The 12,639-nt window shown below is 48.4% G+C and overlaps 1 protein-coding gene across 2 annotated transcripts in view; it reads left to right on the forward strand.

Annotated features, from left to right (window-relative positions):
• Positions 1-12,639, forward strand: part of RASGRF1 (Ras protein specific guanine nucleotide releasing factor 1) — a 686,570-nt gene that overhangs the window by 93,746 nt on the left and 580,185 nt on the right. The gene's annotated exons all lie outside the window — the stretch shown is intronic.

Raw genomic sequence — 12,639 nt, forward strand, 5'->3', positions numbered from 1 at the left:
CTAATTTCTTCCCCATGGGCAAAGGCCTTTTCCAACACTGGGATTATTTTAGCATAGAGCCTAGGTAACTTGTCGCCACGTGAGACCAAATTTTCCCACTTCACTCTCCTTCTGGTATTCTCAAGAAGTAGCCCTGATTTTACCCTTTGTTCTTCCCGTCCCATGTCCTCATTGCCTAGCATGGCATATTCGAGCTCCAGGGCGTTGTGGTCGCTGTCCATTCTATCTATTATATTAAAATCAATAACTCGTGCCCAGGATAACAATTGAACTAAAACATAGTCCAATCGAGATTCGCTTCCTACCTTGTTAAAGGTACATTTACTTGGAGTGTCTGATTTGGTGCGCCCATTGCACACCCTAAGGCCATAGTTGAGTGTGAGGGCGGTTATCTGTAGGGCGACGGGGGTCCATGCCCTAGGTGGTGGTGACTCCGGAGCCGGTACCAACCATCTTGAATACTCCTCTAGGGAGGGTCCATCAAGTAGGCCAGGCACCGGCTCGTAATGGGAGTTCAGATCCCCTCCAACCAAATAATGGGACTCCCTTGGCATTTGGCTCAAAAAGGTGGAGAGTTCCTCAATCGTGGTAGATTCCCTTGTTATAGGTACTGGTCTCGAATAGACCTTTATTATTACCATTTTGTTAGAATTTGGCCATTCCAACAAAACCGCCAATATATCGTCCGAGTCCACAGTTAAAGAGCTGGCCTTGCAGCCCAAGTGGGAAGCTACCCAAATAGCCAGTCCTCCGGATGGTCGACCCCGACCACCCCATTTTGCGGGTTTTGAGAATACTACAAAGCCCTGGCAAGTGTGCTCCTCTCTAGCCCAAGTTTCCTGGAACAAGCAGATATTTTTTGAGTTAATGAAGGAAACCCACTCATCGCAGTCCAATTTATTACCCAGCCCGGCAACATTCCATGAGATCAGGGTCAATGGGGGTGGCATTATAGAATGTTGAGGGATATGATTCATCTCATTCATTGCCAAATTTACCATAGGGTGGTCTGGTACTTCCCCCTCGCCTGTCTCAACAATCATACTGCTGTCAGACTGGTCTACTATAGGATCTGCTTGATCTTGTGAGTATACGGGGTCCTTCGGTGGGGATGGCTTTTCCCGCGAGAGCATGGTATGTCCAGGGGTATTGTTTTCCTCCTCACTGTCCTCTATAGATTCTAATTGGAATTACCCTATGATATTCATCCTGGGTTGTCAATCGACTGTCTCAAGGCTACTATACCTATTATAGGTAGGAAAATAGGCTGGCTGATAGTTTCGATGTGGCCTGGGAACTTCTCTCACTTCTCCCCTCCATCTACTCCCCCTCCTGTTGGGAAGTTCCCAGCCCTCTTCATCATCATATGTGGATGGATCTGGGGGTTGCTAGTCACTCTGTAGGTTTTTTGGAGGGTTAGGATTATTTTTAGAATGGATGGTTGTATTTAATACAGGGGGTAGGGACGGTTGGGTGTGTGTGGGCTGGCTAATTGAATTTCCTTTGGGCACGAGCTGGGGAGTCTTGATTTTACTGGGTTTTTGTTTCATATTTTGGATAGTCAATGTGCCTTTTTTCTTTGTTGTATTTGCGGTTATTAACTCCTGGGGTTTATTAGGGATTGATTCCAACCCCCCTTTAGCTCTCTTTGTTTCTAGTTTTAGGCTGTCTGCCAGCTGCACTGTGGATTTTTCAATATTAACCATCCTGGCTTCGATTTTTATCAGGCAGGCTTCTAAGGGGCTTAAAAGAGATCTCATGAGTGCACCTATATCTGCCAATGTAATGTCCTCAGAGGAGGATTGCAATGTAGTAATATTAAAGTTAAGTGATTGGTCTAGATGTACAATATCAGTGAGTGGAGCCTCTAATCTATCCTCGCATAAGTTGCCCGCACTACTATCCCCCACCCTTGAAGTGTTCCTTGCGGAATTAGGTTTTGGGGTTTTTGCTTTTCTCCCTCCCTTAGTTCCCTTAGTTGACTCTCCTCTCTTCCTTTTTTGAATGGCTCCTTCCTTTGCCCCCCTTGTGAGACCTGGGACATTCTCGACGGTGGTGGTTAAAGCCAAATCGAGGCAAGGGGTTGGGATTGTGACTTGTGGTGTTTGGCCCGTTGGGAGGGTCAACAAGCTCATGTCATCAAGGTCGGAATTAGTGATTGAGTGGTTGACCCCTGAGGCCCCGTTAGTGGATTCATTAGCCAGAGGCCCTCCCTCTGGTGTTTTGGCCAGGGCCAGTGGGCCTATCGATGATCTCCGTACCCAATCAATTTCCTGGGAAATGCGTCTTTCAAGCCCTTCAATGTCCTCTATCAAGAGTGATCCCGCTTTAACAAAATAGTTATCAAGTGTACCTTTAGCAGCTCCTGCCGCAGCCAGTGTCGATTTGCTCCTTGTTTCCCTAGTACACATTTTGGGTCCCGTGTACTGAAGCCGGTAATGTAGAAATCCAAGGGGGGTGGCCCGGTCCCGGTCTCTGCCGTCCTCGAACGGCCTCAAACGGCCCACCCTTTGCCTGGGCTTAGCCCCGGGCGCTCCCGCGCAGCGGCCGTACATCCTTCTAAAATAGCAAAAGAGAGGAGTGATGGGCGGGGGGGCGGGGCCAGCAGGGAGAGCAGCCCAGGTGAAGCAGATTGGGCTCGCAGGGACTCCTGGGTGATGGAGTCCCTGCTACCGTGCTCGCAGCCCTGCCAGCAACAACACGCCCCAAGTCCTAGCACAGGAGACCGCCCCTCTCCCAGCAGCAGCTCCCGCTGATGTCACACGCGCTGCGGGACCTGCGGAGCGGGTCCGGCGAGTTGCTGTGGGTTTTCCAGGGGGCAGGAGTCGAATAAGGAAGCAGCAGCAGTCCGGTGGCAGGTCCAAGCAAAGGGCAGGTAAGCGTCCCACGAACAAAGTCCTACAACCTGTTTTGTACTCCGTGGGCGGGGGGGCGGGGCCAGCAGGGAGAGCAGCCCAGGTGATGCAGATTGGGCTCGCAGGGACTCCTGGGTGATGGAGTCCCTGCTACCGTGCTCGCAGCCCTGCCAGCAACAACACGCCCCAAGTCCTAGCACAGGAGACCGCCCCTCTCCCAGCAGCAGCTCCCGCTGATGTCACACGCGCTGCAGGACACACGGAGCGGGTCCAGCGAGTTGCTGTGGGTTTTCCAGGGGGCAGAAGTCGAATAAAGAAGCAGCAGCAGTCCGGTGGCAGGTCCAAGCAAAGGGCAGGTAAGCGTCCCACGAACAAAGTCCTACAACCTGTTTTGTACTCCGTGGGCGTGGGGGCGGGGCCAGCAGGGAGAGCAGCCCAGGTGAAGCAGATTGGGCTCGCAAGGACTCCTGGGTGATGGAGTCCCTGCTACCGTGCTCGCAGCCCTGCCAGCAACAACACGCCCCAAGTCCTAGCACAGGAGACCGCCCCTCTCTCAGCAGCAGCTCCCGCTGATGTCACACGTGCTGCGGGACCCGCGGAGCGGGTCCGGCGAGTTGCTGTGGGTTTTCCAGGGGGCAGAAGTCGAATAAAGAAGCAGCAGCAGTCCGGTGGCAGGTCCAAGCAAAGGGCAGGTAAGCGTCCCACGAACAAAGTCCTACAACCTGTTATGTACTACGTGGGCGGGGGGGCGGGGCCAGCAGGGAGAGCAGCCCAGGTGAAGCAGATTGGGCTCGCAGGGACTCCTGGGTGATGGAGTCCCTGCTACCGTGCTCGCAGCCCTGCCAGCAACAACACGCCCCAAGTCCTAGCACAGGAGACCGCCCCTCTCCCAGCAGCAGCTCCAGGCTGATGTCACACGCGCTGCGGGACCCACGGAGCGTGTCCGGCGAGTTGCTGTGGGTTTTCCAGGGGGCATAAGTCGAATAAAGAAGCAGCAGCAGTCCGGTGGCAGGTCCAAGCAAAGGGCAGGTAAGCCTAATCATATATATGACTCAATCTTGATATATAAAATATGTGAAGTTAAAAATACAGCAGAAATCGAACAATCTTATCAGGTGATTAGACAACCCAGTAGCCTCAGGTTGTGAGTGGAGATCACCCGGGGCTTATGGTGGAATCACTCACCTAAGTATAATTCATTACTAGTCGCATCGGTCAGCGGCAACAAATGAGCACGTCAATTTCAACGCATGGTTTCCTGAATAGACAATGCACTCAGCATGGGGACAGCTCTCAATGCGGCAACAGACATCCTCTTGATTCTAGACAGATGAGAAACTGCAACTCTCATCCTTCTGGACCTCTCAGCGAAGTCTGACATGGGATTGCCATTCAGGGACCAGCCCTCTAATAGATCTAAGCATTTCTGACTGGAAGGACTCATACAGTCAACCTAGCTTGTTAGAATCCCAAGAACTCAACTGGGGAGTACCTCAAGGCTCTTCATTCAGCTCTACCCTCTTCAACGTGGCCAAAGTCATCCATGTTAACCCATCAAAGTAGGAGAAGTTCCTCATAGGCTAGGTGGTCACAAAGTGGTGAAACCACATGGCTAGTACTGCTGTCGCAGGCAAACCTGAAGGTCAGATCTTGATGCCCTCACACACCTGTAAGGGTGTCATGCTTCATCATTGGGCGCTCCTTGTCTGACCTTGTGACCAGCGCTGCAATGCCTGACAGGCCTGGGGGCTCTTTGTCAGAGATCTTCTAACCCGAAAATGCCGTTTAGGTGAATGCTTTTGAGGGGGCTATATAAGAGTGCGTCAAGTGAAAAGTGAGGAGTGTTTAAAATAGACTATGGTACCCTCAAAACAATTTTTATGGGGTAAGGGTGCCAGGACTAGGTAAAAACTGTGGTGCTTCTTACGGTCACAATGTACCTGGATAGCTGTCAGAAAAGTGAGGTCAATATGTTTCATGCCTAGATTTTCCACAGGGTCAGACAGTACTTCATCAGCAACAAAAATAGTGATTTAGCCCCCCTGTGGGGCACAAGACCTCCTTTCTAGTAAAGGATGGCTGCTCAATATGTATGGTACGTGTTAGACTTGGTACCATTGGCGTGAGTCTCCCTTCCACTTTTTGCTGTTACCTCATCTGTTTTTGTTGGTCTAGATGCTTTGGGCACTTTGCCACTTCTGATCAGTGCCAAAGTGCAAGTGCTCCCTATTGTAAAATGCTGTAATGGATAAGTGATTTCATGATTGGTTATTTGATTTACTTGTCGGACCCTAGTACAGTGCACCATGTGTTCCCAGGGCCTGTAAATCAAATGATGCTGGTGGGCTTGCAGCACTAATTGTGCCACCCACGGAAGCAGCTTGTAAAATGTGGCTCAGGCCTGCCATAGCAGAGCATGTGTGCAGTCAGGGACTGCCATGTCCACTTGGCGAGTGCACCTACTTGCCAGTCCCTAAACCTTCCCTTTTCTACATATTAGTCACCCTTAAGGTAGGCCCAAGGGCAGGGTGCATTGTGTGTAAAAGGCATTACGTGCCCTCATGTGTGTGGCATGTCCTGATAGTGAATTACAGCCAATTTCGTTTTTCACTATTGCAAGGCTACCTGTTCCCATAGGCCAGAATGGGCAGTTTGATTATAACATCTTATACTCCTAACTGACCCAGGGAACAAGGTAGAAATTCGAGTTTAGTATGCCTGAACTCAGAATGTTAAAATACATCTTTTAGTGAGAGTGATTTCTGCATTCTGCGTTTGAAAATACCACTTTTACAAAGTAGATATTTTCTTGCCTAGCCATCAGCATGCCTCTGCTAGGTTTGTGTATTCCATGTCTGGGTTGTGAGTGGCAGGAGGCTGGAGAGGGCCTTGGCTCCAGCAGTCTGATGGGTCAGAGTTGTGCTGAATAGGAACTGCATTGAATAGAGAGTGGGGGGCAGAGATTTCCTTTCACTGACCTGAGCCGTCATAGAATAGACAGTAGGGGGGAGATTTCCTTTCAGCTACCTGGCCCATGTCTGCTCTCAAACAATGCTATCTCCACCTCCTGCTAGGAAGCTGCACCCAGGAGGACAGAACTGGTTTGGACTAGGTACAGACCCTCTCTGTCTTCAGAGACAAATGATGTGTGTGTATAAAAAGGGGGATCAGACCCTAGAACTTTAGATCACTTCTGGGAAATCTAGAGGAACCTTTGCCAAGGAGAAGAAACCAGAGAAGCTGAAGGAGGATTACTGCCCCTTGTGCTGTTTGCTGTGTGGAGTTGGCCTGCAGTTGTTACTTCTTGCCAAGGAAAGGAGAAAAGGACTTTGCTGTTTGCTTTGTCATCTTGAGGACAATCGCCGAGGGCTTGAACTGAGCTTACCTCCTGTCTGAAGTCTCAGAGACACAAAGACTTCACCACCAGCTCCCCCTGAACTCCCTTTCTGGGAATTCTACCTGCAGTGAGGTGCCTGCTGTTGTTTGGGCCCTCTGAGAGACTGCGTGCCGCTGGGAGCTGGAAGCGTGACGCAACGAGGAGAGGCGTGTTGCCGTCGCAGCAGTTGCCGTCGCATCCCGAAGAAGCGTGCCACAGCTGTTCGCCATCACATCGCTGACGAAGCGTGTCGCATCACCGGAGAAGCATGCCGCCACCGCAGACGTTGCCGTCGCATCACCGGAAAAGCGTGTTGCAGGGTGTGTCACGGCTCCGAAGATCATCGATTTCGCCGCACGGCCATCGGGCGTGCACACATTTCATCAACGTTGTCGCATCGCATCAAAGGCGCCATTTTGTCGCATTGCAACAGGTCGTCGCATCGAGGCGCCATCTTGTCGCATCGCACCGTATCACAGTAAGAAACTGACGCATCACCTCCTCTCCGGTAAGGAATCGACGTATCACCTCCCCTGCACTGCAGTAAAGAACCAACGCATCACCTCCCCCGCAAAAAGGAACTGACGCATCACCTTTCCTGCTACCCTTTTGTTTGTATTGTGTGACGCGTCCAAGGTACTTTGAGAGTAAAGTGTTGCATTTACCATCTACATTGAACTAAGCTATTTCTAATATTTTAAAGTCATATTTTTATTACAGTATTGTGGATTTTTGTTGTTTGGTCTTGTGTTAAGTCTAGTAAAGATTACTTATTTTTCTAAATGCTTTACACACTGCCTCTGAGATAAGCCTGTCTGTTTGTGCCGAGCTACCAAAGCGGTGAGCAGGGATTATTCAGGAGTGTGGCCCCCTTTCCATGTCTAGAAGCAAGGGTCCCTGTTTGGACAAAGGTGTACACCATTGCCAACTAGAGACACCCATTTCTTACAGTACTGCACCTGGATGGTTGCAATTCCACCCCAAGGTGAGCAGAACAGTGCCCCTTATGCAAATTGGAGGGTCCCGGAGAAACTGCAGGACACTTGTATGGGTCCAGGACAGTGCCGCAAGACCTACCCGCCTCCAAGACGCCTGGAACCCATGCCCGTGACATCAACATCCAATTCCACGTTGACACACAACTTATACTGTGCTACTCTGACAAATTCCTCCAACACAAGGAACAAATTCATCACATGCATGTCTGAAGTGGCCACATGCACGAAGAGAAACTGCCTCAAGCTGAACACCGACAAGAGAGAAGTGGTGATCTCAGATAGGAGGCCTCGCTTTGAGACTACAACTGGTGGCTTACAGACTCAAGACCAACACCCACCCCCAGCCCACATGCCAAAAATCTTGGTATAATTATCCATACAATATGGACATGATTACCCAGGTAAATGCAGTCACCACATCCTGTTTCCACACTCTGAATTTTCTGAGAAAAATGTACAAGTGGCTACTGGACAACACTTGAAAAAACTGGCACCCAAGCCCTCATAACCAGCAGGATGGTCTATGGGAATTCTCTTTATGCAGAAATCACCAAACACCTCTCAGGAAGACTGCAAACCATCCAGAACACAGCAGCCAAACTCATTCTCAACTGCCCACAAAGGACACAACATATCCGAGGGAGCTCCACTGGCTCCTGATACACAAATGCACACAGCTCACGCTAACCACCCACACAAACAAAGCTCTATACAACACAGGCCTAGCCTACTGGAACAGCTGCATACTCTTCCATCAACAATACATCCGCCCTGCTGCATTCCTGCAAGCACACACCCTGTGCAGTCACAGTAGCAGAACCAGAGTTCAAGCCTTATTGCATATCCATCCTAAAGCTTGAAACACCCTCAAAGTACATATCAGGGCCTCCTCCTCTCTTCTTGAACTCCACATAATGCCAAATACCTGGATCTTAGAGAAACTCTTCATCCCCCTCCAAGGGCTAGCCTTGCACAGTACCAGGATATCCTCATATGTATTGCATTGTATTGTAATTGCATTTATATAGCGCTTACTACCCCTGACGAGGCGTCAAAGCGCTTTTTGGGCGGGTAGCACGCTACTCCGGGACCCATAGAGGATTAGTGTTGAATTAGTGCACTATACAAATACACATAACATAATATAACACAATGAATGATCTACATTCCTGGTCCCTTTCATACCATAATCAAACTTCGGTTCAGTTCTAGGACCAGTGGCGTAACAAAACTTGAGGGGGTCCTCTCTGCAAAGTACAGGGAGGGCCCCCTCTCCGCACTCACTCAGGATCTCTCATGCCAGGGCACTCTGCTGAGGGGGCCCCCTTCAGCTCGGGACTTCACCCCCTCTCCCCCACTCCCCCCCCCCCCACACACACACTGTGGGGGCTGCGGGTGTTTGTTACACCCCTGTCTAGAGTAAGACTATTACTTCAGAAGTATGACCAACACAAGTGGTTTGCCTAAAAAAATAGAACTTCAGTACCATGGACAGCTGAAATTCAGACCCAAACAATTCCCTGAGAACCATGAACAGTGCTGACTGCGCCATAGCAACGTGGAGTTTGTCACCCACTGCAACAAAAGAGTGGCTGAGGTGAGAATACAATATTATGTTATGTACAGCGCTTGCCTCCGCAGATATTTCAATTTTAACGCAATTTCGATGACTGTTATTTTTGACACCAGAAAGAGGATACTCGTTTTACTGACAACGAAAGACACTGCAAAAAGTCTTTCTTCCTTTATGTGCAATCTGCTTTTCTGTTTACATCAAAGCAGAACATACAGATGTATGTCTCTTTAAACTGGCCGCTGTTTGGGTGCTTCACATACAGCCCTATAATCCAAAGCACTCTCTGTGTGATCTCTGGGACTGCTCTGTTTTGATTATCTGTTTAATTGCTTTATCTGAGGTGTTTTGTTAACACCAGAAAATGTCCTGTCTTTCCTTTCACTTACTGCTGTTCTCTATTCTAGTACTACTTTATATATATAGTGTCAAATTGACACAACATACATGAAACGTGTATTTATTGAAGATAACATGATTTAACTCATGAAATAATTGAATGCTTTGCCGTTAAATAGAAGCCTGAGCGAGACACCAATCCAAAGGCTGACTTGCACAATGTGTAACCAGGAAATCTGGGCTCATATGTGTGATCTTAGGCAAATCTTTTTATTTCAACAGTGCCTCATTTTCCTTCAGCAACCAATTTCGGAGCACTGTGAAGTGTCAGTTGGAGACGGATGTGGAACAAAAACTTCTCTCCTGCATGGTTTAGGAGTAATGACGTTGTTTCACATATACCAACACTGCTGAATGTAAAGTGCACGTGACAAAATGATATCTTTCTTTGTTGACACGTGGCACTGTCGTCAGCGACAGAAATCCTTAGATGTTTCGAAGCATATGCTTAGAACCGATTATTTCTAATAAATATCACTCAATGCATTGGTTAAATAATGTATTAAATTTAAATACTTACGAGTGGTTAAGTAGCCGTTCTTCAATGTAAAGGTATTTTATCATATTTTACACTGCATTTGTAGCCTGATTTCCCTGCTAATTATGGCAATGGGTGGGCTGGAGTTTGGCTCTTAGAGTCAAGCCAGACCACCTGGTATCCCTGGGTGTTGCTCTGTCTCTTCACACTCCATGATTTGCTGCCTTGCCCAGCTCTTCTTTTGTCAGGACTGGAGGTCATGGGCTTCTGTGGGGTTGTCTCCTTCCTTCATGCTTCGTCTTTAAGTGTTGCACCCGATGCTTGCTTTAAATTGTGATGTCCAACATTCGTGGCACTGTTTTTTACCAATGTATGAACAGGTGTTTATTGGTGGCATTTCATGAATCGAGTTGCTATTCATGAGTGCTTTTGTTTGTATTGTGAAAGTTCTGCGGCCTGAAAGCTTCGAGCCAGGATTGTGTGCGGTGGTGGCTGGAGGCAGGTTCTTATTCTTCAAGATGTACGTCACAGTTTCAGATCATGTCCCTAGTTTTTAAATCCATATCATGAAATACAACATAGTTGAGTTCGGCTCCAACACTCGGTTAAATTCGTGTACCAAAAAACTGGGACAGGACTCACCAGGACATCGACACAGAAGCATAAGATCCCACACACCTTCCCTCTTGTATGGAATAACAGAGATAATGGATATATACACCAGACTATTTATGCAACATTAACCATCTAACAAACCATGGTGTATGTAATCCCATGAATGCCATAAGCAAGGCCACAATGAGCATAAAAACAACACCTATGAACAATCCCCTTTATAAAAGTAAAACTATTGTAAGCATAGCAAATAACCCAGTGTTTACACAGAAAGGCAGACTCTGTGACTGAAAACAAATGCAAACATAAATCACCGACAGACGCACAGCGTTCTTTCACGGCACACAGTCACATCCATGCCGAGAGATATATACTTTAGTTCAAACTGGCAATGAACAAGGAACAAACCCACAGTGTGAAGGCCTCACCCACAATGCACATGAAGCCATCAATCTTCACAATACAAAAAGGCATCATGTCTGGAACAGGAATAGAGGCATCTCCCCTAATGAGAACCTCGAAAGCGGCAGACATTTAGAAATGAGTTCAAGAAGGGATTGGAAGTAGGATTTATTGCCAGTCCAAGAGATGTGAGCATGTAAGTGAAACTAAGCGAGCACCCCAAAGTTATTGTCACTGAGTCAGTTTTGGATGACCAAAAAGGTCAGAGAGAACAAATAAGTGGCAGTGCTCTACCTGGGTCAGTCAGCAAGGGCCTGGTCCTGGCAAAGTACACACACTCTGGACATTGAGCCATGGCTCTATGGCACCTTCTAGTTCTGTCCTCACAGGCTGAAGAAAAATCAACAGTACCTGCCCGCCTGTCACGCGCCAGCCTGCAGCACCCTGCCGCCGGAAGTCCTCTTTGTGACACAGCAAAGAAGTAGCGCGGTGGAGCCTGTTGTTTACCATGTGTTACAGGGCCTAAGTTACTATTTCATTCCAATTATTTAGTGTGACCCAGCCCCTCCGCCCCCACAGTCTATGTTGGAGTTTCTTGCGGACCCGGCACTCTGTCGTCATCCATTCAGGATTTGTCTCTCCCCTTTACTGCAATACGCCTCTCAGCTACTGCCATCCCTAACTCTACTATTTTGGCTGATGTTTTCGTTTTTTTGTACTTGGATGTCAGTCTCAATAAACATGTTTGGTTATTACACTGTAGATTCACTGTAGACAATAAGTGCAACTTCTCAATCACCCCCTTCCAAAATTGCGCCACTCTGGGGTATTCCCACCACATATTTGCATAGTTACCTACTACCACTTACGCCTGGGACAGGTGTCTATAGTTACCTACTACCACTTACGCCTGGGATAGGTTTCTATAGTTACCTACTACCACTTACACCTGGGACAGGTTTCTATAGTTACCTACTTCCACTTTACGCCTGGGACAGGTGTCTATAGTTACCTACTACCACTGTACACCTGGGCAGGTGTCTATAGTTACCTACAACCACTTTACACCTGGGACAGGTGTCTATAGTTACCTACTACCACTTTACACCTGGGACAGGTGTCTATAGTTACCTACTACCACCTTAGGCCTAGGATAGGTGTCTATAGTTACCTACTACCACTTTACGCCTGGGACAGGTGTCTATAGTTACCTACTACCATCTTAGGCCTGGGACAGGTGTCTATAGTTACCTAATTCCACTTTACGCCTGGGACAGGTGTCTATAGTTACCTACTACCACCTTAGGCCTGGGACAGGTGTCTATAGTTACCTACTACCACTGTACACCTGGGCAGGTGTCTATAGTTACCTACAACCACTTTACACCTGGGACAGGTGTCTATAGTTACCTACTACCACTTTACACCTGGGACAGGTGTCTATAGTTACCTACTACCACCTTAGGCCTAGGATAGGTGTCTATAGTTACCTACTACCACTTTACGCCTGAGACAGGTGTCTATAGTTACCTACTACCATCTTAGGCCTGGGACAGGTGTCTATAGTTACCTAATTCCACTTTACGCCTGGGACAGGTGTCTATAATTACCTACTACCACCTTAGGCTTGGGACAGGTGTCTATAGTTACCTACTACCACTTTACGCCTGGGCCAGGTGTCTATAGTTACCTACTACCACTTTACGCCTTTTGAACGGAGGTTCCAGGCACTAAGAAATAATAACTCCACTGCACCAGCGCACCTTGGATTTGCACACGAGGCTCCCTGCTTCAGTTGCAGCTAACTCCTCGCCGCACCCGCTTCGCGGGTGCCGCTACGTTGGAGGGACTCTGTGTCTGCAGCGTCGTGGGAGTACAGGCAAGGACTCGGGCGGCAAGGCGGTAAGGGGCGCGAGGTACCAGCGGGGCTGCGAGCGTGCAGG

Source organism: Lissotriton helveticus, chromosome 3_1 (genome assembly GCF_964261635.1).
Source record: "Lissotriton helveticus chromosome 3_1, aLisHel1.1, whole genome shotgun sequence".
In the NCBI taxonomy this organism is placed as follows: domain Eukaryota; kingdom Metazoa; phylum Chordata; class Amphibia; order Caudata; family Salamandridae; genus Lissotriton; species Lissotriton helveticus.